Source organism: Sturnira hondurensis, unplaced genomic scaffold (genome assembly GCF_014824575.4).
Source record: "Sturnira hondurensis isolate 20B ecotype Veracruz unplaced genomic scaffold, ASM1482457v3 Scaffold0009733, whole genome shotgun sequence".
Taxonomy (NCBI): domain Eukaryota; kingdom Metazoa; phylum Chordata; class Mammalia; order Chiroptera; family Phyllostomidae; genus Sturnira; species Sturnira hondurensis.
The window spans coordinates 1,369,877-1,378,802 of NW_028082364.1; the positions used below are offsets into that span (position 1 = coordinate 1,369,877).

Consider the following 8,926-nt stretch of genomic DNA (forward strand, 5'->3'; position numbering starts at 1 on the left):
TCACTGAAGGACACAGTTTTTCGTTTTTAATCCTCGCCTAAGGACACGCTCGCTGGTTTAGAAACAGAGGGGAAGGGAGAGGGAGAGAGAGGGAGAGAAACATCAATCTGAGAGAGAAACATGGATCCATTATCTCTCCTACCTCTGGTATGCAAGACGGGACCTGCAACCTAGGCTTGTGCCCTGACCAGGGGTTGAACCCACACACTTTTGCTCAGTAGGGTGATGATACAGCCAACTGGACGACACTGGCCAGGGCAAATGACACATTTTTTTTTTAATTTGGAGGGACCCCCTGACCGAATCAGTGGCTGGGCGGTGACCAAAGTCATGCAGCTGTGACTCACACGAGGGACTCTCTTTCTCAGGACAGGACTCAGGCCACTGTCTGCACTTTCCCAGAAAGCCAAAGCAGCTGAACTAAAGTTGGGGAGTCCCCGCCAGGGTGGCAGTCGCGTCACAGGCCCTTGTGCGTTACGTAAGCACAACTGTACATGGTCAGGAGGAGAGGAAGGCAGAGCAATGTAAGTGAGAATCCGGGGCCATTTCGCCTATGGTTCTATTCAAGAAACAAATAATGATAAATGCCCCAGGGGGGAAGCACAAGGAGGCCGACTCCAGGTGTCATCTTCAACAGTCAAACCGTGTCCAAGAAAAACTTCCTTCTAGACACAGAGGCCTTTCTCTCTCACAGCTGCCCATGTGGCTGGCCACTTCCCAGACCGATGTTCCTGTTTCTCAAACTGGCCGCATTTTATTTCCCTATTTTCTTTTTACTTATTTAAGATCTGCCCAGAGTGAAACCATGACCAAACATGCCTGTATTCAGCGCAATCTGTGCTGCTGGGGTCCTGAGCCTGGGTCCAGGATTACTTGGCACCCACAGGGCACCTACCTGTCAAGACCGTGGCATACCGAGAGCTGAACCTCTGGCAAATGGGACCAGTGACTTGTAATTATGGACTGACCAAGTCCCCCAGAGCGGCAGGTTTCGGGTGTCCTTTAGCTGTGGCTGTTTTGTTTGGACCGCGACGTTGCTCTCCACTGCCCCCACCCCCCAGAAAATGACTTGGAAAGCCTTTAGCTGAGCTATGTTCTCTTCAGAGAACACTCTGCCCATTGTCTCATACCGCCCCCTTCACTCACTCATTGTCCCTACCAAGCCCCCGCAAGAGTTGAGTTCAGGACAATCGATCCTTACCCAAGGTCCACATTCAATTCAGTTCACTTATTCATTCATGCAACAAATAGTCATGGAACACCTACTACGTGCCAAGAGTGTTCTAGGTAATGGAGATTCACAGAGCACAATAGACAAAGTCCTTAGTCTTAGGGAACCTCATAATGACAATGATGCTGGCAATGGTGGTGACACTTGACAAGCATTGAGTATATACCTTGTGTCCGGCTATGTTCTAAGCTCTTTTTGCACACACACACACACACACACACACACAAGCACACTCCTTACATCCTCATAACAGCCCTATAAGGCATCTTCCTCATTGCGAGTTGAAAGAATCAGAGGTGGCCCTGGCTGGTGTAGCTCAGTGGATTGAGTGCAGACCTGTGAAGCAAAGGATCGTGGTTCGATTCCTAGTCAAGGCACACGCCTGGGTTGCAGGCCAGGTCCCCAGTAGGGGACACATGAGAGGCAACCACACATTGATGTTTCTCTTCCACTCTTTCTCCTTCCTATCCCCTCTCTCTAAAAATAAATAAATGAAATATTTTAAAAATTATTTTTTAAAAAAGAATCAGAGGTGCAGAGAAGTTCCCTGTGTATGCAGGAACCAGACATTAACACTCAGGCCAGTGAGAGACTCCAGGATTCCACTTCCCAATGTGGTAGCCGGCTCTTTCTTTAAAAGTAATTAAAGCCATTCAAAATAATTAGAATGAAAATTTCAATTCCTTGGTCACAGACATTTCAAGAGCTCGACAGTCACCTGCAGCCAGCGGCTACTGTTTTGGGCACAGAACATTTCTACCCTCCCGGAGACCCTTGGGACTCTGCTGTCCACAGTGTCGTGCTTAGTAACGGAAGCTTCAGGGTGTGAAACTGCCCTGACACTCGTCAGCTGGGAGACCTTGAGCAGAGTCTCAACCACCCTGAATCTCAGGTTAATGGTCTGTTAAATGGAGTTACTAATGCCCTCAAGGGTGTTGGGGCGGATGAATTAACGCCTGGATGTCTAGACAGCGTCCAGCTGTCTGACTGATTATAGCTATTATTATAAATATGAAAACAATAAATAAGAGGTAGAAATCTGCCGGGAGCTGACCAACAGCCGTTCCTTGACACAGTCGGGACGGATGAGACGCATCGGCACAGCAGAGGCAACTGAGGCTGGACTTTCTGTCTATCTCTCCCTGTATGTCTGTCTTTGCGGTTAACAGGTGGTGAGATGTTTAGACGCCTGTATTTCAGGACCAATGATCCACAGAATTCCAATGAGGTTATACCAAATGATTTCTTGGCCATAGAACAAAAGTCCCCCCTGATGGGGTAGCCCCTGAACATCTAAAAGTTGATGGAGTAACAGCCCCTCCTCCACCTTGGACAGGAATATATATTAATGGAACTAGACAGGTAAAGAATCAGGAGAAGCTGGTTAACTATCACAAACAAAGTACGTAAAAACAATTACTAAGGAGTTAGAGTCCCAAGTACATAAATAAATATTTTAGACAGAAAGACAGAAAGCTAAGTTAGACACCACAAAGGCCTTATAATAAATTTCCTATAACCTCTGCTCAGTCTAGTGTATCCTTTTGACCCATGCCACATTCTAAGAACTTTAATAAGCAATAAGACATTTAAAACTCTGTACATACAGCTATTTCTAATTGTCTGCTTAATGGCACTCCTGGTGAAAATAACCTTTGTTTAACATAACTGAATCTATGGAATTTCCTGTACTTTTCCTAGCTACCTCTGTACTGATTTTTTCTGCTTAACTGATCATGCCATGCACCTGTTCCTTATATGTTATGTAACAATCTCTATAAAATTAAAGCTTAAATCAAACTCTGCGAGTTCAGCCAGACCCACAGAGGCTGGCTGTTCTCCGGCATCCCATTGGGTGTCTGACAATTCATTCATCGTCTGTGCCATCCATCCTTCGGGGACCCTGAGACCTGCTGAGGCTGGACCCCAGCAGAGAGCCATATTATGGAGAGAGCAGGATGAGGGACAGAAGATAGGGGGCACATGCTGGGACGGGTAGGTTAAGGACGTGCCCTGAAGGAGAGCACCTGTCCGAAGGCCCTGGGAAGGACATCCAGGCAGAGGCCGTGGGTAAAGCCCCTGAGGCCGAGGCGTGTTTGACATGTTCTGGAGACAGCATCCCAGCTGGGGAGGAGTGAGCCAGGGAGAGAAGGGAGGGCAGGCTCGGGAGACACTGAAGGACCCTTGTGAGGGCTTCGGCGTTGCTGCTGAGGGGGGTGGGGGTGCTTGGTGGGTTCTGAGCAGGGAAGCGATGTGGTCTGGCGGGAGTGGAGTTGAGAGGGTTGTGCATTCAAACATGTTTGCCTGGACATCCCAGCTCTCTCCTTAGGTCTTGACTCAGAAGTCACCCTTTCAGAAAAGCTTGGCTTACGACTGAATTCTAGCAGCTACAGTAGTGCCCGGCACAAACCATGGGCTTGAGAAACACTTTGGAATCAATGAATGCATGAATGATATAGAGAAGGAAGGAGAATGGGTGATACTTGAGAAAACTGCAGCCCGGAGAGGAAAAGGCATCGGCCTGAAGCCACACAGCAGCCAACGGCAGAGCCTGCGCAGGAGCCCAGGCCTCCGGACCGGGCTCCTGCACCCCCCTCTTCTCCCACCACCTCATGAAAGTTTCCCTTTGTTCTCGGAGCTCCTTGTGTTCAGTGGTCGCTTTCCCCTTGACCTAGCCGTGTCTTTCGTCTGTTCCCCATTTCCTCCGGCATGTGCTCTGCTGTTGGGTTGAACTTTCCCTTTTGCTGCGGGCCTGGCCCAACGGCAATATCCGGACAGTCATCAGCATCGTGTGAAAGAAACGGAACAGGAAGCCACGGTGCCCAACCTGGTTTCTCTGGGAGAGCGGGCTGCTCGGTGAGATGCAAAGGTACAGCCTGTGGTGGGGGCCGGGGGGGCGGAGCAATGCTGAGCTAAGCCTCCTCCCCCAAACATACGTGTTACAGAGCAACGATGGGGGTCCTGCAGTGTGCTTTGGTACCTGCCCAGGGCTGGCCCCGAGGAACCTCACTTGGTCTATTCTTGAGAGCAGAGAGACCCCTTCTTGCCCCCCCCACCCTTTCCTTCCCTTCACGACCCACAGGTTGCAGGGTGGTGTACTTTTCCAGCTCACCTGCTATCCATTCTGGACAGTTACTCCACTGCTGGTGTAAGAGCTAAATCTTCTCCATATTCTTTATCATCATAATAAACATAAACGTTGCCTTTTAGAACATTTATTCTGCATTAGGCCCTTGGCAAATCCCCAATCCTTACGGAGGAGCCCGTGTTACAAGTCAGGGCACGGGGCTTGAAGGCTACCCCATGGGTAAGTGGTGGGGTTGAGCTCTATCCCAGGGCCTCACTCTGGAACTCGTTTTCTTTTCTCCAGATGTAATCACCATTCACTCATTCATTCCTCATTCATTCGCTCATTTATTCGTTCCACGGTTGCTGTTATTGTTTTTAAATCAAAGCCACAGTATTACCGAACAAGGGTCTGAGGGGGGGCAATACTTGGCCCACCGAGGGATGCCAAGTATTGCTACAGAAAACAGGGGCCCCTCCCAAGGACGATACACTAATATCTATTGGGCTCTTCTGTCCGCCGCCAATTGGAAGACATCTCTCAATGCCAGAGATTTGTGAAAAGGAAACAAAATGTTTATTTAATGCTATTCAGGCCCAATGCCTTCCTTAAAATATTAAAGTCCTTAAGGGTATACACCTACACACACACACACACAGCGCTCCCTTCTCCCACTGTCCCAACTCCGGGTACCGTAAATCAGGAAAAGTACACGTCCGTTTTTCAGGTAGCTGGCACTATGAGCTGTGCCGTCTGCCTGTCCAGGCAGGATCTCCAATTAATCCAAAGTCATGCGGCACCTTTCACTGGCAAGAGTTCTTTGTACCAAGTTCCAGTCAAAGTCTCTCCTGGTTTCCAGGCCACTCAGCCAAAGGGAGCACCCCAAAGCCGCGTGGGCCTCTTCTACCAAAGCCGCACTCCACTAAAAGCGCACGTCTTTCTTCTTCACCTGGCTGCAGGGATTTCCATTCTGGCAAAGCTACGTGGTTTTCCCTTTCACCTGGCCAAGAGGGGGTCTGCACCCTGCTGAGACCTGTGTGGCTCTCCCTCCTAATGGCTACAGGGGGTCCTCGCTCTGCTGAAACCTTGTGTCTCTCCCCCTAATGGCTGCCATGTCTGGGTTTAAATCCCCCGGTGCCCATCTTCCTCTGTACCCCTATTTTCGACTCCTCCCACGATCAGTTACACCTTCCAGTATTTCTGTATTATTATAAGTTTACTGGGCTGTCATTGTTAGTCTGGGCAGGTATGGTCCCATGTCCTAGAGCCAATCTCCTCCAAGCCCCCACGCAGGCGCTGTAACTCAGGGGATCTGCCCCCCAGTCACATCTTGGGGGGAAGTGACTTCATTCCCCTAGCTCCAAGCATGGCCACAGCCATTTAACATATCCAAGTGACCCGCCAAAGACTATAGATATGTTAAATGACCAGGCCATGGATTAGCTGCAGGGCTGTGGCTTTACAAAACAGCCCTGCATGTTCCTGGTCTATGTGTCCCTTCCCCCAACTCACACCTGTGGGGGGAAGAGGTGAGGACACCTTATACGTCTCTCCAATATTCCTATACACTTTGAGTTCTGGACACTATTCCAAATCTTTCCTGGGCTCCCCCCTTTGGCTGCACCCTGTATCAACAGTACATGCCAGGCACCATTCTAAGTACTAGGTGAACAGACGAATAAGACTGACCAGGTCCTGCCCTGGAAGAACAGCAGGAGAGAAAACAGTGAATGAGAAACGAAGGCTCTGAGGCCACTTCTGGGAGGGACACCTGCTGTGGACACGTGGGGGACAAGCCAGAGTGCAAGCACAGGAGAGAGGGTCTTCTCCAAAGCGGGGCTGGGTAAGATGACTTTGTGCTGATGGGAGCCAAACATAGCCGGCGGGTGGGGTGTGAGGCAGGCTGTCAGGAGGGTGGGGAGATGTGTGGCTGACCCCGGGAAAATCACAGGGTGCAGGGGCATCGGAGGTCCCCATCCCCAACCCTTGTTTATGAAGCAATAATATACCATCTCCCTCGTTAGGGTTAATGCCAAAGAGCTCTTATCTTATCCTTGTCCCTGTTCTTGTCCCCTTTTTTGCATCGTGCCTGCTTGGGCCCCATCACTATTTTTCCTTATGACATCAGAGGCCGAGGAGCCAAAAAGCCACAGTTACAGGGGAGGTAGCAGGCCCTGGAGCAGCTACCTCGAGCTCCACCAGGGGCCTCTCTCCTCGCCACACCCATCTCACCCCCAACTGCTCCCTGAGTGCCCCCCCACCTCTGTCCACAGCAGCACACAGGTACCTCTTCTTCCCCCTCTCGGCCCAGCCCCCTTCCCACAGGAAACTTTCTCAGACCTAAGGCCTCACCCTGCCCCTGGGCTTAGAGACCCACCCCTCCTGGCTCTCCTCAGCTGTGGCCTCATCTCCTGACAAGGATCCAGGGCACTGCAACCCGACACAGAGTCCCGGACCCCACTTACCTGGCATGCGACTGCAGGATCAGTACACGTGGCTTGTGATGCAGCCTGCGAACACTATCCTGTCGCTTCTCTGAGAATGTGTACAGCTCCCTCCTAGCTCTCCTCCCTGTCGGCGCTGAGCGTCACCTCCCTGAGCCTCCAGATGGGGGTCAGGGGTCTTTCCTAGTGCATCCTGGGGTGCCACCCCCACCCGTCATGTAGCACCAACCAGGCACGGCCATCTGACCTCTCATCTCTCCCACTAGCCAGGGTCTCCTTGAGGACAGGTCAGTGCAGGGCCTCTAGGAGTGACAGACAGGTGCCTGGCACAGAGGGATGAATGGTCATTCCTCCTGAAGCCCACTGGGCCCAAGTACTAGGTTTCTGCAGCCCCTGCTGTCTGGACTGGGGGGACCCATGCACACACTCATTTCCATTTCTGTCCAGCTTGTGGGAACCTTCCAGATATGGTGACTCTTCACTCTTCCCTTTGGTTTCTCCTAAAAGGCACTGTTGGGGACCTGCAGGCTCAGCCAGGGCTGGAGGGCCCAAAGCACGGGCGTCAAGAGTACCCTCTGATTTCAAGCAGGGGCACCAGGCTTCCTGTGAAATAAGCAACACGGCATGTGAGGACTCTTGCATCTTCAGGGTGGCTCCAAGCCTCCCATTTAGAATGCAGTGGCCCCCTGGCACTGTCCGGGAGAGGCCGAGGACACAGCCAGAGGATGGCCTCACACACACGCACCACCAGATCCTCTGGAGGTATCTGTCAACCTTTGCTTTTATTTCATTTGAACCAAGTTGTATTTTTTTCTATCTGCAAAGGTCAACACAATGATTATGGAAACATCAGTAAAATACAAGCAAGAAATGGCAATAATAGAAATGAAACACTGAATATTTTATTTATTCTTTTTAAAAAAAATCTTTATCACTGCCAGAATGGGACCACCCTCCTCACACAATTCTTGTTCAAAGTCCTTTTTTTTTAAGATTTTATTTATTTTTAGAGAGAGTGGAAAGGAGAGAGAAAGAGAGGGAGAGAAACATTGATGAAACAGAGACACATCGATTGGTTGCCTCTCATATACGCCCTGACCTGGGACTGAACTCGCAACCCAGGAACGTGCCCCAACTGGGGATGGATGGAACCAGTGACCTTTCGCTTTGGGGGACAGCACCCAACCAGCTGAGCCACACCCACAGGTCAGGGCCCAGAGCGGCTTTTTGAAATGCCATTATGTATCCTGTGCTATGAAGGTGCTAGCATGTATTTCGGTAATTCCGTATGTTTGAATGCTTGGTTGTACACAATTCAGAAATGAGCAATCTTCTAGCTAAACCGATGATTTCTTTCAGATAACTTGCTGGATGTCGACTTGCTAGGTCAAGTCTAGCTGTGGTTCTAGCTGTGGTTTGTTTAGCTGAGGTTCTTTTAGCTGAGGATATGAACTTCAATAATTTTGTTACATTTTATCTCACCGCCCTCTACCAAGAAAGCCTTAACCGTGGCTCCTGCCAGAGGGTCTAGCCCCATGTGTTGTCATTCCATGACGTTTCCTGATGCCAAGGTCGTCTCTGGTGTCCACATAGCCTGTTTCTTTGGGATGGGGCAGGGTGGGGGGGGGGTGGGCCACGCCGTTGGCTTCAGTACCCACTCGGGAAAAGCCCCAGAGATACCGCAATAAATCGGGCTTACGCCAGTATTCACACTTGGAACAATAAATGATTAAAGAAATGCTTTGATGAGCCCATCAAAAGGAGGTTACTAACTCCAGGCTCACAAAGGCTTGAGTTTGGATCCTGACCTTGACTTGGGAAAGCCGTCGGTGAGCCTCAGTTTTCTCAGCTGTGAAATGGAATTGCAGTATCACATCCTGATGGGGTTTATTGGGAATTAAGTGAATCAGGTATGTGACACCCATTGCAGGAGTACCAAGGGGGCCTTCTCACACAGCATCTAGGATTGTTACAAAATTTGGGCCATTATAACAAGTTGTTTGTTTAGCTGAGGTTCTTTTTTTTTTTTAATTTTTGAAATATCAATGTACGGTTGCCTCTCATGTTCCCCCTGCTGGGAACTGGCCTACAACCCAGGCATGTGCCCTGACTGGGAATCGAACCTCGATCCTCTGGTTTGCAGGCCTGTGCTCAATCCACTGAGCTGCACCAGCCAGGGCTGTT

The 8,926-nt window shown here is 50.2% G+C and overlaps 1 long non-coding RNA gene across 1 annotated transcript; it reads left to right on the top strand.

The window, feature by feature from the left end:
- Nucleotides 1–3,943: 3,943 nt before the first annotated feature.
- LOC118994917 (uncharacterized) lies at nucleotides 3,944–7,779 on the top strand. The gene is made up of 3 exons (XR_005068163.1): nucleotides 3,944–4,100; nucleotides 7,250–7,504; nucleotides 7,753–7,779. It is a non-coding gene; the product is annotated as an uncharacterized LOC118994917 (long non-coding RNA).
- Nucleotides 7,780–8,926: the final 1,147 nt, after the last annotated feature.